The 23313-nt window shown below is 37.3% G+C and overlaps 1 protein-coding gene across 2 annotated transcripts in view; it reads right to left on the bottom strand.

The window, feature by feature from the left end:
- The window catches only part of KPNA1 (karyopherin subunit alpha 1), a 78060-nt gene that overhangs the window by 53745 nt on the left and 1002 nt on the right, over positions 1-23313 (bottom strand). The gene's annotated exons all lie outside the window — the stretch shown is intronic.

Below are 23313 nucleotides of genomic sequence, written 5' to 3' on the forward strand. Positions count from 1 at the left end.
CCTCCTCTATAATGTAATATCTCCCCCTCTATAATGTAATATCACCTCCTCTATAATGTAATATCACCTCCTCTATAATGTAATATCACCTCCTCTATAATGTAATATCACCTCCTCTATAATGTAATATCTCCCCCTCTATAATGTAATATCACCTCCTCTATAATGTAATATCACCCTCTATAATGTAATATCACCCCCTCTATAATGTAATATCACCCCCTCTATAATGTAATATCACCGCCTCTATATTGTAATATCACCTCCTCTATAATGTAATATCACCTCCTCTATAATGTAATATCTCCCCCTCTATAATGTAATATCACCTCCTCTATAATGTAATATCACCCTCTATAATGTAATATCACCTCCTCTATAATGTAATATATCCTCCTCTATAATGTAATATCACCCCCTCTATAATGTAATATCACCTCCTCTATAATGTAATATCACCCCCTCTATAATGTAATATCACCCCCTCTATAATGTAATATCACCTCCTCTATAATGTAATATCACCTCCTCTATAATGTAATATCTCCCCCTCTATAATGTAATATCACCTCCTCTATAATGTAATATCACCCTCTATAATGTAATATCACCTCCTCTATAATGTAATATCGCCTCCTCTATAATGTAATATCGCCTCCTCTATAATGTAATATCACCTCCTCTATAATGTAATATCACCTCCTCTATAATGTAATATCACCTCCTCTATAATGTAATATCACCCCCTCTATAATGTAATATCACCTCCTCTATAATGTAATATCACCTACTCTATAATGTAATATCACCTCCTCTATAATGTAATATCACCTCCTCTATAATGTAATATCACCCCCTCTATAATGTAATATCACCTCCTCTATAATGTAATATCGCCTCCTCTATAATGTAACATCGCCTCCTCTATAATGTAACATCGCCTCCTCTATAATGTAACATCACCCCCTCTATAATGTAATATCACCTCCTCTATAATGTAATATCACCCCCTCTATAATGTAATATCTCCTCCTCTATAATGTAATATCACCTCCTCTATAATGTAATATCACCACCTCTATAATGTAATATCACCTCCTCTATAATGTAATATCACCCCTCTATAATGTAATATCACCTCCTCTATAATGTAATATCACCTCCTCTATAATGTAATATCACCCCCTCTATAATGTAATATTACCTCCTCTATAATGTAATATCTCCTCCTCTATAATGTAATATCATCTCCTCTATAATGTAACATCACCTCCTCTATAATGTAATATCACCCCCTCTATAATGTAATATCTCCTCCTCTATAATGTAACATCACCTCCTCTATAATGTAACATCACCTCCTCTATAATGTAATATCACCCCCTCTATAATGTAATATCACCTCCTCTATAATGTAATATCACCTCCTCTATAATGTAATATCACCTCCTCTATAATGTAATATCACCCCCTCTATAATGTAATATCACCTCCTCTATAATGTAATATCACCCCCTCTATAATGTAATATCACCTCCTCTATAATGTAATATCACCTCCTCTATAATGTAATATCACCTCCTCTATAATGTAATATCTCCTCCTCTATAATGTAATATCACCCCCTCTATAATGTAATATCACCTCTATAATGTAATATCACCTCCTCTATAATGTAATATCGCCTCCTCTATAATGTAATATCACCTCTATAATGTAATATCACCTCCTCTATAATGTAATATCACCTCCTCTATAATGTAATATCACCCCCTCTATAATGTAATATCACCTCCTCTATAATGTAATATCACCTCCTCTATAATGTAATATCACCTCCTCTATAATGTAATATCACCTCCTCTATAATGTAATATCACCCCCTCTATAATGTAATATCACCTCCTCTATAATGTAATATCACCTCCTCTATGATGTAATATCACCTCCTCTATAATGTAATATCACCCCCTCTATAATGTAATATCACCCCCTCTATAATGTAATATCACCTCCTCTATAATGTAATATCACCTCCTCTATAATGTAATATCACCTCCTCTATAATGTAATATCACCTCCTCTATAATGTAATATCGCCTCCTCTATAATGTAATATCACCTCCTCTATAATGTAATATCACCTCCTCTATAATGTAATATCACCCCCTCTATAATGTAATATCACCTCCTCTATAATGTAATATCACTTCCTCTATAATGTAATATCACCTCCTCTATAATGTAATATCACCTCCTCTATAATGTAATATCACCCCCTCTATAATGTAATATCACCTCCTCTATAATGTAATATCGCCTCCTCTATAATGTAATATCACCTCCTCTATAATGTAATATCACCTCCTCTATAATGTAATATCACCCCCTCTATAATGTAATATCACCTCCTCTATAATGTAATATCACTTCCTCTATAATGTAATATCACCTCCTCTATAATGTAATATCACCTCCTCTATAATGTAATATCACCTCCTCTATAATGTAATATCACCTCCTCTATAATGTAATATCACCTCCTCTATAATGTAACATCACCTCCTCTATAATGTAATATCACCCCCTCTATAATGTAATATCTCCTCCTCTATAATGTAATATCACCACCTCTATAATGTAATATCACCACCTCTATAATGTAATATCACCTCCTCTATAATGTAATATCACCCCCTCTATAATGTAATATCACCTCCTCTATAATGTAATATCACCTCCTCTATAATGTAATATCACCTCCTCTATAATGTAATATCACCTCCTCTATAATGTAATATCACCTCCTCTATAATGTAATATCACCCCCTCTATAATGTAATATCACCTCCTCTATAATGTAATATCACCTCCTCTATAATGTAATATCACCTCCTCTATAATGTAACATCACCTCCTCTATAATGTAATATCACCTCCTCTATAATGTAACATCACCCCCTCTATAATGTAACATCACCCCCTCTATAATGTAACATCACCTCCTCTATAATGTACTATCACCCCCTCTATAATGTAATATCGCCCCCTCTATAATGTAATATCGCCTCCTCTATAATGTAATATCGCCTCCTCTATAATGTAATATCGCCTCCTCTATAATGTAATATCGCCCCCTCTATAATGTAATATCGCCTCCTCTATAATGTAATATCACCTCCTCTATAATGTAATATCACCTCCTCTATAATGTAATATCACCCCCTCTATAATGTAATATCACCTCCTCTATAATGTAATATCACCCTCTATAATGTAATATCACCTCCTCTATAATGTAACATCACCTCCTCTATAATGTAACATCACCTCCTCTATAATGTAACATCACCTCCTCTATAATGTAACATCACCTCCTCTATAATGTAACATCACCCCCTCTATAATGTAACATCACCTCCTCTATAATGTAATATCTCCCCCTCTATAATGTAATATCACCTCCTCTATAATGTAATATCACCTCTATAATGTAATATCACCTCCTCTATAATGTAATATCACCTCCTCTATAATGTAATATCACCCCCTCTATAATGTAATATCCCCTCCTCTATAATGTAATATCACCTCCTCTATAATGTAATATCCCCTCCTCTATAATGTAATATCACCTCCTCTATAATGTAATATCACCTCCTCTATAATGTAATATCACCTCCTCTATAATGTAATATCACCCCCTCTATAATGTAATATCACCTCCTCTATAATGTAATATCACCTCCTCTATAATGTAATATCACCTCCTCTATAATGTAATATCACCCCCTCTATAATGTAATATCACCTCCTCTATAATGTAACATCACCTCCTCTATAATGTAATATCACCTCCTCTATAATGTAATATCACCTCCTCTATAATGTAATATCACCCCCTCTATAATGTAACATCACCTCCTCTATAATGTAATATCACCTCCTCTATAATGTAATATCACCTCCTCTATAATGTAATATCACCTCCTCTATAATGTAACATCACCTCCTCTATAATGTAACATCACCTCCTCTATAATGTAATATCACCTCCTCTATAATGTAATATCACCTCCTCTATAATGTAATATCACCTCCTCTATAATGTAATATCACCCCCTCTATAATGTAATATCACCCCCTCTATAATGTAATATCACCTCCTCTATAATGTAATATCACCCCCTCTATAATGTAATATCACCTCCTCTATAATGTAATATCACCTCCTCTATAATGTAATATCACCTCCTCTATAATCTAATATCACCTCCTCTATAATGTAATATCACCTCCTCTATAATGTAATATCCCCTCCTCTATAATGTAATATCACCTCCTCTATAATGTAATATCACCTCCTCTATAATGTAATATCCCCTCCTCTATAATGTAATATCACCTCCTCTATAATGTAATATCACCTCCTCTATAATGTAATATCACCTCCTCTATAATGTAATATCACCCCCTCTATAATGTAATATCACCCCCTCTATAATGTAATATCACCTCCTCTATAATGTAATATCACCCCCTCTATAATGTAATATCACCCCCTCTATAATGTAATATCACCTCCTCTATAATGTAATATCACCTCCTCTATAATGTAATATCACCCCCTCTATAATGTAATATCACCTCCTCTATAATGTAATATCACCACCTCTATAATGTAATATCACCTCCTCTATAATGTAATATCACCTCCTCTATAATGTAATATCACCCCCTCTATAATGTAATATCACCTCCTCTATAATGTAACATCACCTCCTCTATAATGTAATATCACCTCCTCTATAATGTAATATCTCCTCCTCTATAATGAAATATCACCTCCTCTATAATGTAACATCACCTCCTCTATAATGTAACATCACCCCCTCTATAATGTAACATCACCCCCTCTATAATGTAATATCACCCCCTCTATAATGTAATATCGCCTCCTCTATAATGTAATATCGCCTCCTCTATAATGTAATATCACCTCCTCTATAATGTAATATCACCTCCTCTATAATGTAATATCACCTCCTCTATAATGTAACATCACCTCCTCTATAATGTAACATCACCTCCTCTATAATGTAATATCTCCTCCTCTATAATGTAATATCACCTCCTCTATAATGTAACATCACCTCCTCTATAATGTAACATCACCCCCTCTATAATGTAACATCACCTCCTCTATAATGTAATATCACCCCCTCTATAATGTAATATCACCTCCTCTATAATGTAATATCACCTCCTCTATAATGTAATATCATCTCCTCTATAATGTAATATCACCTCCTCTATAATGTAATATCTCCTCCTCTATAATGTAATATCACCTCCTCTATAATGTAATATCACCTCCTCTATAATGTAATATCACCGCCTCTATAATGTAACATCACCTCCTCTATAATGTAACATCACCTCCTCTATAATGTAACATCACCTCCTCTATAATGTAACATCACCTCCTCTATAATGTAATATCACCTCCTCTATAATGTAATATCACCTCCTCTATAATGTAATATCACCCCCTCTATAATGTAATATCACCCCCTCTATAATGTAATATCACCTCCTCTATAATGTAATATCACCTCCTCTATAATGTAATATCACCTCCTCTATAATGTAATATCACCTCCTCTATAATGTAATATCACCTCCTCTATAATGTAATATCACCTCCTCTATAATGTAATATCACCCCCTCTATAATGTAATATCGCCTCCTCTATAATGTAATATCGCCTCCTCTATAATGTAATATCGCCTCCTCTATAATGTAATATCACCTCCTCTATAATGTAATATCACCTCCTCTATAATGTAATATCACCCCCTCTATAATGTAATATCACCTCCTCTATAATGTAATATCACCCCCTCTATAATGTAATATCGCCTCCTCTATAATGTAATATCGCCTCCTCTATAATGTAATATCGCCTCCTCTATAATGTAATATCGCCTCCTCTATAATGTAATATCACCTCCTCTATAATGTAATATCACCTCCTCTATAATGTAATATCACCTCCTCTATAATGTAATATCACCTCCTCTATAATGTAATATCACCTCCTCTATAATGTAACATCACCTCCTCTATAATGTAATATCACCACCTCTATAATGTAATATCACCTCCTCTATAATGTAATGTCACCTCCTCTATAATGTAATATCACCACCTCTATAATGTAATATCATCTCCTCTATAATGTAATATCACCGCCTCTATAATGTAATATCACCTCCTCTATAATGTAATATCACCTCCTCTATAATGTAATATCACCCCCTCTATAATGTAATATCATCTCCTCTATAATGTAATATCACCTCCTCTATAATGTAACATCACCTCCTCTATAATGTAATATCATCTCCTCTATAATGTAATATCACCCCCTCTATAATGTAATATCACCTCCTCTATAATGTAATATCACCTCCTGTATAATGTAATATCACCTCCTCTATAATGTAATATCACCTCCTCTATAATGTAATATCACCTCCTCTATAATGTAATATCACCTCCTCTATAATGTAATATCACCCCCTCTATAATGTAATATCACCTCCTCTATAATGTAATATCACCTCCTCTATAATGTAACATCACCCCCTCTATAATATAATATCACCTCCTCTATAATGTAATATCACCTCCTCTATAATGTAATATCACCTCCTCTATAATGTAATATCACCTCCTCTATAATGTAATATCACCTCCTCTATAATGTAATATCACCTCCTCTATAATGTAATATCACCTCCTCTATAATGTAATATCACCCCCTCTATAATGTAATATCACCTACTCTATAATGTAATATCACCCCCTCTATAATGTAATATCACCCCCTCTATAATGTAATATCACCCCCTCTATAATGTAATATCACCCCTCTATAATGTAATATCACCTCCTCTATAATGTAATATCACCTCCTCTATAATGTAATATCACCTCCTCTATAATGTAATATCACCTCCTCTATAATGTAATATCACCTCCTCTATAATGTAATATCACCTCCTCTATAATGTAATATCACCCCCTCTATAATGTAACATCACCACCTCTATAATGTAATATCACCCCCTCTATAATGTAATATCACCCCCTCTATAATGTAATATCACCTCCTCTATAATGTAATATCACCTCCTCTATAATGTAATATCACCTCCTCTATAATGTAATATCACCTCCTCTATAATGTAATATCACCTCCTCTATAATGTAATATCACCTCCTCTATAATGTAATATCACCTCCTCTATAATGTAATATCACCTCCTCTATAATGTAATATCACCTCCTCTATAATGTAATATCACCCCCTCTATAATGTAATATCACCCCCTCTATAAATCCCTTGTAAGGCCACATCTCGAATATGGAATTCCGTTTTGGGCTCCGCAATGTAAAAAGGACATAGGACACCTGGAGAGGGTTCAAAGGCGGCAACGAGATCATTACATGGGATTGGAGGTATAAGGCCTCATGCACACGACCGTGCTCATAATTACGAGCAAGGGCGGCCACGGGCAGCCGGCCGCTTTTGCGAGCCGTGCTGCCATTATAAAGCATAGCAGCACGGCCAGTAAAATAGAAAAATAGAACATGTTCTATTTTTTTAACGGCACGGGCACCTTCCCGTGAGAAAACGGGAAGGTACCCGTGGGTAACAGAAGTATATGAGCCCGTAATTACGACCCGCAATAACGGGTGTTTTTACGGTCGTGTGCATGAGGCCTAAGGCTGGGGATACACGGCGACTTTTTCCCCTGACACAGGTCGCGATTCTAAAGATCACGGTGTTGCGCTGCGTACATCGCTGTAATGTGACCGCGTTGTGACCTGCAAGTTGTCGCGACTGTCCTAACATTTTGGATTTCTTGCCACTGTCAAGTCACGGTAACTTGCAGGTCACACCGCGGCCACAATGGCGGACATCACTGCGATGTATTCAGTGCCGCACAGTGATATTTGGATGTGGGGCCAGGCCAGGCCAGACAAGACACTATGCGGCAGATTGGTGTTCACACTGCGCGCAGGGACCCGCCGGCCAAAACTAAACTTGTGCTCTCCCGCGTGCACCATTCTGGTATTCCAGTGTCAGCCTCTCACTTGTTATTTCTCTTGCTGCTTCTATCAAAAAAAGATGAAAAGAAAATAACGGAACCCCCTTTAATACGCCTCAGGATACAGGGAAATAAACAACTACATTAAAAAAAACATTTAGGGGTATCTGACACATTATTGACAACCAGCAGGGGGCGCCACATTATAGCAGCCAGTGTCAGGCCATTGTTTTCTATGACTATCCTCCCACGTCATCGATCATGTGTGTGTATCTTAGCGGTCATGCTCTTGTCACATTGTACTTGTTCGTTCAGCCGGGAGAGACTGCGGCTTATAGAGGGAAACAGTCAGCAAGCTGAAGTTATAAAGCAGCGATTGATATTACACAGATTATCAGCAGCTTTTTATTAGAATCGTGTCTGGACGTCGCTCACAAACAGAGACAATCGCTCTGTTATATGTGACAATCCACACGACTGGTCGCAGCCTTCACCTCCCGCGGCGCCATTCCTCAGTGACAATCCTATACACCGCACCGCTCCTGCCGTAAGAAGTAATGGGACAGTGCGGGGGGACGTGGACGGCGCCAGGACTGGTTATAATGACCTCAATACCAGCTCCGGTGACAGATTCTCCACAGAAATCCTTCGCCTTAAATTATCTCGACTCACATCACGTCTTATACTCCAGTCACATCCAGAGCTGCGTTCACAATTCTTTTGGTTTCTAATCAGCCTCAGACTGCTTGGTCAGGGTGTGTATAGAGCATATATATAAACAAAAAGAACAATGATCTCTGGACTAAAGAGCTCAGTATATGTAAATATATATATATATATATATATACGGTGCCAACCAGACATGGAAATGTGAGGAAAAGAAAAAACAAAAACCTGGTAAAAAAAGGCACTCGGCTCAATAAAGTCGCAATTTAATTGTATAGAGCATACTCCGCTGTACTGCACTGTGGGAAATGTAGTGTTTACAACAAGCACAAGGCAACTTATTGTGGGATTATCCATTACAATAGGGTCTGGCAGCACAATCGTTATTGATTCCATACAGCAGAATTGTAATTGCAGCTCTGACTGTGACTGGAGTATAAAAGATGATGTAAAAAAAAAAGTATTTACAAAACTCCACATTATTCCATGCAGATGTAAAGTGTATAACTGCAGCAGCAGGGGGCGCCACCCAACACCGCACAGCACACAGTTGTATCCAGATCTGATGAGCGGCGTTTGTCGTATTTGTACGTCTTACATACGTCATATAGACGTCACTGCTGCTTTTCTTCAGCATTAGGCAGCTCCTCTGCCTCCGCATACACAGCTACTGCTTGTCACCACTAGGAGGCGATCTACACAGATCAATAGTAGACGATGCAGCTGCTCCACACGGGTCACGCTGCACGCTGGCCATTATAATGGTCGGGCGGAGCGTGAAATGACGGTGTCGATCGGGTTTGGTCTCGTGTAAAATAATCATTGCCAAATATTGTGCAGCTGCTGCGGGCCCTGCCCTGGTATAACAGCGGGTGTGGAGCTGCCCTCACATTATCACCTGGGCACTTCCCATATATTCACACGTCCAACACTGAATGTTACGTAACCAATAAAACAACCACCTCCAAAATATGTCAGAAAACTAGAGGCCGGCGTGTAAGATCCAAAACTAAAGTGACCGGGGCAGAGCCCTATAGGTCCCGGCCACAGATGCAGCATCGTCACTATATCATGGACTCCTCTTACTATTCATAGTCACTCTCCATGTTCATCCTGTGCTTCCTGGTTCATGAACACAATTTCAGAACACTGAAAACTTGACTGATGCAGAGCCTGTGCCTATACTTGACAAGCAGAGCTGCAGTGTAAAGCATGGAGAAGGGACAGTGCAGCAGCCTTAGCCTCTGAAGAGGGAGGAAGTGGATTGCAGACTCCAACAGACAATGCAGCCAAGCTGGAGTCACCGATCATAACTGTGCCCTGAGCTGAAATCCAACACTGGAGATATTATATAACAGTATCGCACAGAGGACATTCATTCTTAAAAACAAATCAGGGACTTCTGGTTATTATTGGACAGAGTGACTCCATGGTGGTGACATAACGCAGCATGAACAGTCACATATGGAGGAGCCCCGGCACAGGATTAGATTTACACAGATCTCACCCGCTATAATACCCCAACATGGGCCGCCATGTCCTATCAGATGACGAGAGGATCTGCTCCAACTACCAGATATCAACTCACTTCTATAGAGACGCGAAGAAACGCATCCCGCAGACACCATCAACCTAAACAAAGCGAAAGAAGCGCAACGTCCAGACAGCGAACAAATCACATTCAGAAATACCCACAATGCAACACATCCGAATACAAGATAACACTCCGGAAATATCACCAACATATAGAAATAAACGGCATGGCGTGTGATTAACTACTATAATACTGCCCCCTATACACAAGAATATAACTACTATAATACTGCCCCCTATACACAAGAATATAACTACTATAATACTGCCCCTATATACAAGAATATAACTACTATAATACTGCCCCCTATATATAAGAATATAACTACTATAATACTGCCCCCTATATACAAGAATATATCTACTATAATACTGCCCCTATATACAAGAATATATCTACTATAATACTGCCCCCTATATACAAGAATATAACTACTATAATACTGCCCCTATATACAAGAATATAACTACTATAATACTGCCTCCTATATACAAGAATATAACTACTATAATACTGCTCCTATATACAAGAATATAACTATTATAATACTGCTCCTATATACAAGAATATAACTACTCTAATACTGCCCCTATATACAAGAATATAACTACTATAATACTGCTCCTATATACAAGAATATAACTACTATAATACTGCCCCCTATACACAAGAATATAACTACTATAATACTATCCCCTATATACAAGAATATAACTACTATAATACTGCTCCTATATACAAGAATATAACTACTATAATACTGCCCCTATATACAAGAATATAACTACTATAATACTGCCCCTATATACAAGAATATAACTACTATAATACTGCCTCCTATATACAAGAATATAACTACTATAATACTGCCCCTATATACAAGAATATAACTACTATAATACTGCCCCTATATACAAGAATATACCTACTATAATACTGCCCCCTATATACAAGAATATAACTACTATAATACTGCCCCTATATACAAGAATATAACTACTATAATACTTCCTCTATATACAAGAATATAACTACTATAGTACTGCCCCCTATACACAAGAATATAACTACTATAATACTGCCCCCTATATACGAGAATATAACTACTATAATACTGCCCCTATATACAAGAATATAACTACTATAATACTGCCCCTATATACAAGAATATAACTACTATAATACTGCTCCTATATACAGGAATATAACCACTATAATACTGCTCGTATATGCAAGAATATAACTACTATAATACTGCCCCTATATACAAGAATATAACTACTATAATACTGCCCCCTATATACAAGAATATAACTACTATAATACTGTCCCTATATACAAGACTATAACTAATATAATACTGCCCCTATATACAAGAATATAACTACTATAATACTGCCCCCTATATACAAGAATATAACTACTATAATACTGCTCCTATATACAAGAATATAACTACTATAATACTGTCTCCTATATACAAGAATATAACTACTATAATACTGCCCCTATATACAAGAATATAACTACTATAATACTGTTTCTATATTCAAGAATATAACTACTATAATACTGCCCCCTATATACAAGAATATAACTACTATAATACTGCCTCCTATATACAAGAATATAACTACTATAATACTGCCCCCTATATACAAGAATATAACTACTAAAATACTGCTCCTATATACAAGAATATAACTACTATAATACTGCCCCCTATATACAAGAATATAACTACTATAATACTGCCCCTATATATACAAGAATATAACTACTATAATACTGCCTCCTATATACAAGAATATAACTACTATAATACTGCCCCTATATACAAGAGTATATATACTATAATACTGCCCCCTATATACAAGAATATAACTACTATAATACTGCTCCTATATACAACAATATAACTACTATAATACTGCCTCCTATATACAAGAATATAACTACTATAATACTGCCCCCTATATACAAGAATATAACTACTATAATACTGCCTCCTATATACAAGAATATAACTACTATAATACTGCCCCTATATACAAGAGTATATATACTATAATACTGCCCCTATATACAAGAATATAACTACTATAATACTGCCCCCTATATACAAGTATATAACTACTATAATACTGCCCCTATATACAAGACTATAACTACTATAATACTGCTCCTATATATAAGAATATAACTACTATAATACTGTCCCTATATACAAGAATATAACTACTATAATACTGCTCCCTATATACAAGAATATAACTACTATAATACTGCCCACTATATACAAGAATATAACTACTATAATACTGCTCCCTATATACAAGAATATAACTACTATAATACTGCCCCTATATACAAGACTATAACTACTATAATACTGCCCCCTATATACAAGAATATAACTGCTATAATACTGCCCCCTATATACAAGAATATAACTGCTATAATACTGCCCCCTATATACAAGAATATAACTACTATAATACTGCCCCTATATACAAGACTATAACTACTATAATACTGCTCCTATATATAAGAATATAACTACTATAATACAGTCCCTATATACAAGAATATAACTACTATAATACTGCTCCCTATATACAAGAATATAACTACTATAATACTGCCCACTATATACAAGAATATAACTACTATAATACTGCTCCCTATATACAAGAATATAACTACTATAATACTGCCCCTATATACAAGACTATAACTACTATAATACTGCCTCCTATATACAAGAATATAACTGCTATAATACTGCCCCCTATATACAAGAATATAACTGCTATAATACTGCCCCCTATATACAAGAATATAACTACTATAATACTGCCCCTATATACAAGAATATAACTACTATAATACTGCCCCCTATATACAAGAATATAACTACTATAATACTGCCCCCTATATACAAGAATATAACTACTATATTACTGCCCACTATATACAAGAATATAACTACTATAATACTGCTCCCTATATACAAGAATATAACTACTATAATACTGCCCCTATATACAAGACTATAACTACTATAATACTGCCCCCTATATACAAGAATATAACTGCTATAATACTGCCCCCTATATACAAGAATATAACTACTATAATACTGCTCCTATATACAAGAATATAACTACTATAATACTGCTCCTATATACAAGAATATAACTACTATAATACTGCCCCTATATACAAGAATATAACTACTATAATACTGCCCCTATATACAGGAATATAACTACTATAATACTGCTCCCTATATACAAGAATATAACTACTATAATACTGCCCACTATATACAAGAATATAACTACTATAATACTGTTCCTATATACAAGAATATAACTACTATAATACTGCCCACTATATACAAGAATATAACTACTATAATACTGCCCCCTATATACAAGAATATAACTACTATAATACTGCTCCTATATACAAGAATATAACTACTATAATACTGCCCTATATACAAGAATATAACTACTATAATACTGCCCCTATATACAAGAATATAACTACTATAATACTCCTCCTATATACAAGATTATAACTACAATAATACTGCCCCCTATATATAAGAATATAACTACTATAATACTGCTCCCTATATACAAGAATATAACTACTATAATACTGCCCCTATATACAAGAATATAACTACTATAATACTGCCCCCTATATACAAGAATATAACTACTATAATACTGCCCCTATATACAAGAATATAACTACTATAATACTGCCCCCTATATATAAGAATATAACTTCTATAATACTGTCCCCTATATACAAGAATATAACTACTATAATACTGCTCCTATATACAAGAATATAACTACTATAATACTGCCCCCTATATACAAGAATATAACTACTATAATACTGCCCCCTATATACAAGAATATAACTACTATAATACTGCCCCCTATATACAAGAATATAACTACTATACTACTGCTCCCTATATACAAGAATATAACTACTATAATACTGCCCCCTATAAACAAGAATATAACTACTATAATACTGCTCCTATATACAAGAATATAGCTACTATAATACTGCCCCCTATATACAAGTATATAACTACTATAATACTGAACCTATATACAAGAATATAACTACTATAATACTGCTCCCTATATACAAGAATATAACTACTATAATACTGCTCCCTATATACAAGAATATAACTACTATAATACTGCCCCTATATACAATAATATAACTACTATAATACTGCTCCCTATATACAAGAATATAACTACTATAATACTGCCCCCATATACAAGAATATAACTACTATGATACTGCCCCCTATATACAAGAATATAACTACTATAATACTGCCTCCTATATACAAGAATATAACTACTATAATACTGCCCCTATATACAAGAATATAACAACTATAATACTGCCCCTATATACAAGAATATAACTACTATAATACTGTTTCTATATACAAGAATATTACTACTATAATACTGCCCCCTATATACAAGAATATAACTACTATAATACTGCCCCTATATACAAGAATATAACAACTATAATACTGCCCCTATATACAAGAATATAACTACTATAATACTGTTTCTATATACAAGAATATTACTACTATAATACTGCCCCCTATATACAAGAATATAACTACTATAATTCTGCCTCCTATATACATGAATATAACTACTATAATACTGCCCCCTATGTACAAGAATATAACTACTATAAGGCTGGGTTCACACGTGGCGGAATTTCACTTAAATTCCGCTGCGGACACTCCGCAGCGTTAATCCGCAGCGGAGCCGTTTCTGCATTGACTTCCACTTCTATTTAGAAGTGTTCGTTTAGACGATGCGTAACATTCCGCTGCGGAGCATAGGCTGCGGAGCGGAATTTGGTGTCCGCAGCATGCTCTGTCTGTTGCGGAGTTGTGGCGGACTCATGGCGGAATTTCTCCATTGACTTCAATGGAGATTCTAAATTCCGTAATGAAGTCCGCAGCTGTTATGCACATGTTATGTGTGCTGCGGATGCGTCTTGCGTTTTTGCCATGACATTTCTTCATTCTGGCTGGACCTATGTATTTCTAGGTCTACAGCCAGACTGAGGAAGTCAATGGGGCTCCCGTAAAGGAGACGTCTGTAAATAGTCACTGTCCAGGGTGCTGAAAGAGTTAAGCGATCGGCAGTAACTGTTTCTGCACCCGGGACAGTGACTACCGATCACAATATACAGCAACCTGTAAAAAAATATAAGTTCATATTTACCGAGAACTCCCTGCTTCTGTCTCCAGTCCGGCCTCCCAGGATGACGTTTCAGTCTAAGTGACGGCTGCAGCCAATCACAGGCCAAGCACAGGCTGCAGCGGTCACATGGACTGGCGCGTCATCCAGGGAGGTCGGGCTGGATGCCGAAAGAGGGACGCGTCACCAAGACAACGGCCGGTAAGTATGAAATTCGTTTACTTTCACTAGGGAAAGTGCTGTCCCTTCTCTCTATCCTGCACTGATAGGGAGAAGGGAAGCACTTTTCCCGCAGTCCGCAGCAGCTAGTCCGCATCAATTTACTGCACATTTTGTGCAGATCCGCAGCCGTAATCCGCAACCCGGATTAGGTGCGGCATTGATGCGGACAGTTGCGGAGGAAATCCGCCACGTGTGGTCATGCCCTAATACTGCCACCTATATACAAGAATATAACTACTATAACACTGCCCCTATATACAAGAATATAACTACTATAATACTGCCCCTATATACAAGAATATAACTACTATAATACTGCCCCCTATATACAAGAATATAACTACTATAATACTGCTCTTATATACAAGAATATAACTACTATAATACTGCTCCTATATACAAGAATATAACTACTATAATACTGCCGCCTATATACAGGAATATAACTACTATAATACTGCTCCCTATATACAAGAATATAACTACTATAATACTGCCCCTATATACAAGAATATAACTACTATAATACTGCCCATATATACAAGAATATAACTACTATAATACTGCCCTCTATATACAAGAATATAACTACTATAATACTGTCCATATATACAAGAATATAACTACTATAATACTGCCCATATATACAAGAATATAACTACTATAATACTGCCCTCTATATACAAGAATATAACTACTATAATACTGCCCTCTATATACAAGAATATAACTACTATAATACTGCCCATATATACAAGAATATAACTACTATAATACTGCCCCCTGTATACAAGAATATAACTACTATAATACTGCCCCCTATATACAAGAATATAAATACTGCCCTCTATATACAAGAATATAACTACTATAATACTGCCCCCTATATACAAGAATATAAATACTGCCCTCTATATACAAGAATATAACTACTATAATACTGTCCATATATACAAGAATATAACTACTATAATACTGCCCTCTATATACAAGAATATAACTACTATAATACTGCCCATATATACAAGAATATAACTACTATAATACTGCTCCTATATACAAGAATATAACTACTATAATACTGCTCCCTATATACAAGAATATAACTACTATAATACTGCCCCTATATACAAGAATATAACTACTATAATACTGCCCTCTATATACAAGAATATAACTACTATAATACTGCCCCTATATACAATAATATAACTACTATAATACTGCTCCTATATACAAGAATATAGCTACTATAATACTGTCCCTATATACAAGAATATAACTAATATAATACTGCCTCCTATATACAAGAATATAACTACTATAATACTGCCCCTATATACAAGAATATAACTACTATAATACTGCCCACTATATACAAGAATATAACTACTATAATACTGCCTCCTATATACAAGAATATAACTACTATAATACTGCCCCCTATATACAAGAATATAACTACTATAATACTGCTCCTATATACAAGAATATAACTACTATAATACTGCCCCCTATATACAAGAATATAACTACTATAATACTGCCCCCTATATACTAGAATATAACTACTATAATACTGCTCCTATATACAAGAATATAACTACTATAATACTGCCCCTATATACAAGAATATAACTACTATAATACTGCCCCTATATACAATAATATAACTACTATAACACTGCCCCCTATATACAAGAATATAACTACTATCATACTGCCCTCTATATACAATAATATAACTACTATCATACTGCTCCTATATACAAGAATATAACTACTATCATACTGCTCCTATATACAAGAATATAACTACTATAATACTGCTCCTATATACAAGAATATAACTACTATAATAGTGCCCCCTATGTACAAGAATATAACTACTATAATACTGCCCTCTATATACAATAATATAACTACTATCATACTGCTCCTATATACAAGAATATAACTACTATAATACTGCCCCCTATATACAAGAATATAACTACTATAATACTACCTCCTATATACATGAATATAACTACTATAATACTGCCCTCTATATACAAGAATATAACTACTATAATACTGCCCTCTATATACAAGAATATAACTACTATAATACTGCCCCCTATATACAAGATTATAACTACTATAATACTACTCCTATATACAAGAATATAACTACTATAATACTGCCCCTATATACAAGAATATAACTACTATAATACTGCTCCTATATACAAGAATATAACTGCTATAATACTACCCCCTATATACAAGAATATAACTACTATAATACTGCCCCCTATATACAAGAATATAACTACTATAATACTACTCCTATATACAAGAATATAACTACTATAATACTGCCCCTATATACAAGAATATAACTACTATAACACTGCTCCTATATACAAGAATATAACTTCTATAATACTGCCCCCTATATACAAGAATATAACTACTATAATACTACTCCTATATACAAGAATATAACTACTATAATACTGCCTCCTATATACAAGAATATAACTACTATAATACTGCTCCTATATACAAGAATATAACTACTATAATACTGCTCCTATATACAAGAATATAACTGCTATAATACTGCCCCCCATATACAAGAATACAAGAATATAACTACTATAATACTGCCCCCTATATACAAGAATATAACTACTATAATACTGCCCCTATATACAAGAATATAACTACTATAATACTGCCCCTATATACAAGAATATAACTACTATAATACTGCTCCTATATACAAGAATATAACTACTATAATACTGCCCCCTATATACAAGAATATAACTACTATAATACTGCCCCCTATATACAAGAATATAACTACTATAATACTGCTCCTATATACAAGAATATAACTACTATAATACTGCGCCTATATACAAGAATATAACTACTATAATACTGCTCCCTATATACAAGAATATAACTACTATAATACTGCCCATATACACAAGAGTGGGAGTATTTTCTATTCTGGCCGGAGCAGGGTGTTACATCTCTAGCAGTGACATCACCATTTGTGGTGATGTCACTAGAGTTACATGTGAGGTCACCAGGTCTGCAGAGTAGTACAGATAGCTCCGGTGGTTGCGGGGGGAGGGGGTTACATATGGGGGGGGGTTATGTAAAGTAATGAACCCACTTGTTATTCTCGCGTTGCTATACCCCACTCCCTTAGTTGAGGGGTCATGTGATCACAAGAGGATACAGAGATAAGTGTCTGCAGGAACAACAGATGCCGCTTATCACTCAAACAAAAGATCTGACAGGTTCAATTCCATTCTGTCCAACCTGCTTCTCCTCATGGGGGGGGGGGGTCACTTGGGAACCACTGTGAAGATTGTTCAGAGCTCCCCAGACAGAAATTAGTGACTTATTATAACCAGGGCAGAACATGGGTAGCAATTTTATAATCAGATCTGTCGGCACAGCAGCTGAGAATACTACACCCTGATTGGTTAATATGCGATCAGCAAAAGTACCGCCTCCGAGGAGCTAAATTAGCACAGAGACCTTAGATGACCCATGAAACGGACTGCCAAGAAGATTTGAGAGGTCGCGGGCGAGAGAGAGGGGTCGCGGGCGAGAGAGAGAGGTCGCGGGCGAGAGAGAGAGAGAGGTCGCGGGCGAGAGAGAGAGAGAGGTCGCGGGCGAGAGAGAGAGAGAGGTCGCGGGCGAGAGAGAGAGAGGTCGCGGGCGAGAGAGAGAGGTCGCGGGCGAGAGAGAGGTCGCGGGCGAGAGAGAGGTCGCGGGCGAGAGAGAGGTCGCGGGCGAGAGAGAGGTCGCGGGCGAGAGAGAGGTCGCGGGCGAGAGAGGGGTCGCGGGCGAGAGAGGGGTCGCGGGCGAGAGAGAGAGAGGTCGCGGGCGAGAGAGAGAGAGGTCGCGGGCGAGAGAGAGAGAGGTCGCGGGCGAGAGAGAGAGAGGTTGCGGGCGAGAGAGAGAGAGGTCGCGGGCGAGAGAGAGAGAGGTCGCGGGCGAGAGAGAGAGAGGTCGCGGGCGAGAGAGAGAGAGAGGTCGCGGGCGAGAGAGAGAGAGGTCGCGGGCGAGAGAGAGAGAGGTCGCGGGCGAGAGAGAGAGAGGTCGCGGGCGAGAGAGAGAGAGGTCGCGGGCGAGAGAGAGAGAGGTCGCGGGCGAGAGAGAGAGAGGTCGCGGGCGAGAGAGGTCGAGAAAAAAAAAAGATACAACGTGACGTGTGCCTATAGATTATGATGGGGAGGTGTACACAGACATGCTCAGCATGCACACAGGAGTTGTTCTTGTCTACATTGACTTCCTTTCCTCCAGCATTGACGGACAGGACAGATGCCGCTTCAGCAAACATTCTGGATTATCGGACAGTCTCCAAAAAGTCTATAAAACTGAGCTCCATTGGAAACAAAGTGCTGGATTATCAGAATTCTGGAAATATTAGATGCCGGATTACTGTAATTTCCCTGCATATCTTCTTTTACACAGATAATTTGTCGGTGTCTTATATACAAGATATTCTATAGGGGGGGGGTTATATTATATCTCTACTGTTTATTGTACTGCTCACATTACAGGATAAGACAATAGCCCCTGTATATATATATCTGTATCCAGCTCTACTGCTTCATCATAACATGACAGACTTTGGGAATGAACCGGGACGGGTAAAGCAAGTTATATTTAAAGAGGCTCTGTCACCAGATTTTGCAGCCCCTATCTGCTATTGCAGCAGATAGGCGCTGCAATGTAGATTACAGTAACGTTTTTATTTTTAAAAAACGAGCATTTTTGGCCAAGTTATGACCATTTTCGTATTTATGCAAATGAGGCTTGCAAAAGTACAACTGGGCGTGTTGAAAAGTAAAAGTACAACTGGGCGTGTATTATGTGCGTACATCGGGGCGTGTTTACTACTATTACTAGCTGGGCGTTGTGTATAGAAGTGTCATCCACTTCTCTTCACAACGCCCAGCTTCTGGCAGTGCAGCACTGTGACGTCACTCACAGGTCCTGCATCGTGTCGGCACCAGAGGCTACAGTTGATTCTGCAGCAGCATCGGCATTTGCAGGTAAGTAGCTACATCGACTTACCTGCAAACGCCGATGCTGCTGCAGAATCATCTGTAGCCTCTGGTGCCGACACGATGCAGGACCTGTGAGTGACGTCACAGTGCTGCACTGCCAGAAGCTGGGCGTTGTGAAGAGAAGTGGATGACACTTCTATACACAACGCCCAGCTAGTAATAGTAGTAAACACGCCCCGATGTACGCACATAATACACGCCCAGTTGTACTTTTACTTTTCAACACGCCCAGTTGTACTTTTGCAAGCCTCATTTGCATAAATACGAAAATGGTCATAACTTGGCCAAAAATGCTCGTTTTTTAAAAATAAAAACGTTACTGTAATCTACATTGCAGCGCCGATCACATGCAATAGGAGATAGGGGCTGCAAAATCTGGTGACAGAGCCTCTTTAAGGTAGTAATATTTAAGGGGGAATGACTGCCGCTCATTATTATCTACATGTCGCTGTGGTGAGATTTGTGCACCTGTCAGATGTTAGGCCGCCCTCTAGGGGTCAGATAGAGTGATTACAGCACTGAATCGTCAGGTGTATTTGCCTTAAAGGGAAGGTGTCGCGAAAAAATAATATTTTTATATAACTTTGCTTTTATTATGTTATTAAAATAAATTTTATTTATTTGTGTTGTACTTTTTTCTTTCTTTTTCTTCTCTATGGGGGCTGCCATTTTCTTTTCATCTCTGTATGTGTCGATTAACGACACATACAGACATGGAATACGGCACATACATCCCCATAGAGAATGCGAAAGGGAGCCGTTCCATTCACTGCAGCGTACGCCGTCTGTGTGGGAACAGCGCATGTGCCGCTCCCACACAGACCAAAAGGGAGGTCTTTGGTAGAGCGACATCCGGCGCCATTTTCATGTGGACCGGAAGCCGCGGCCGGACAGTAAGATGACGACTTCCGGTCGCGGCTTCCGGACATATGTTCCAGGCAGCGAAGACGCGAGGAGTAGGATCGGAGGCGGCAGGAGCAGGTAAGTTATGTTTGTGTATGTTTGTGTTATACTGTCTGATTACTACTGTATCTCATCCTCCTACACTGGGTGCCGCCATTTTCTGAGCGAATGCACAGTGTAGGAGGATTAGAAGATACAACCACCTCCTTCTCCTGGCACTAGCCCGGATACGGGAGGGGGGATTGTGTGAGGACACTAGAGGGAGTGTGTCCACCCCAAATTTGCAGCATAAAGCAATGAGGTTGCTTTACCACATGCCAATGCTGCAATTTTGGGAACTGCTCCCTCTAGTGACCAGCACATGGAAATATTATAAATTAGCATCTAATTTATAATATTTCCTGACTTGTGAAAAAATTGTAAAAATTAAAGCCATGTGTAATCACTTATATACTAATTGTTTAACTGAAAAAAAAAATAATCATTTCTAGCGACATTCCCTTTAAATAATGTTCACACGGCTTATTTTCGGCCCAAAAAATCGGAAGCAGAACGCGAAACATCTTGATTTCAATGGAAAAAAACGGCGTTCTGTCCCCACGGGCCGTTTTTTAACGCCCGCGAAAAAGAAGTGCATGTCATTTCTTGAGCCGTTTTTTCATTGACTACCGAAAAACAGCTCCAAAAACAGCCGTAAAAAATGCGAGTTGCTAAAAAAAAACTTCTTATAATCAGGAGCCGTTTTCCCTTGAAAGCAGCTCCGTATTTTCCGACGTTATTTGCTAAGAGTGTGAACAAAGCCTTACAGGTGTCTGGGAAAGCTGGGTGACAAGCAGCAAGATCCCCCGTACAGATCCTCCAGGACTGGTCACCCGGCTTTCCTGCACTCCTGGAAGACAAACCCCCCCTTTGCAGCTTTACACCCCAAATATCACATAACACCCCCCCCCCCCCCAATATGTGGTGTATGATTTATCTTTGCAGCAGTGGAAGGGAAGGGGAGAGGGGGGGCAGCATATATAACCCGTCCTGACCCCCCCAGGGATATTACTGCCACTTGCTGCCCTTAGGCCCCATGCACATGACCGTACTCGCGCTCCATGATTACGGCTATGGCCGCCCGCGGACAGTCACCCGCATTTTCGGACCATGATCCCATTATATAGTATAGGATCATGGTCCGTAAAATAAAATAAAAAATAGGACACGTATTTTTTACGGAAGTTTTCTACGGCGCGGACACCTCAAATATACGGGAAGACGTCCGTGCGCCATAGCAATGAGTGGGTCCGTAATTACGGATGAATCTACGGCCGGGGCAGATTATAAAAGAGTAAGGCCCATAATATTATATCAGTTGTGACATTCTCCCATCCGATAATCCGGCAGCGCTCGCGTCTTACTGATGTCGGATTGGGCGCAGTTCACATCT

Source organism: Rhinoderma darwinii, chromosome 2 (genome assembly GCF_050947455.1).
Source record: "Rhinoderma darwinii isolate aRhiDar2 chromosome 2, aRhiDar2.hap1, whole genome shotgun sequence".
Classification (NCBI taxonomy): domain Eukaryota; kingdom Metazoa; phylum Chordata; class Amphibia; order Anura; family Rhinodermatidae; genus Rhinoderma; species Rhinoderma darwinii.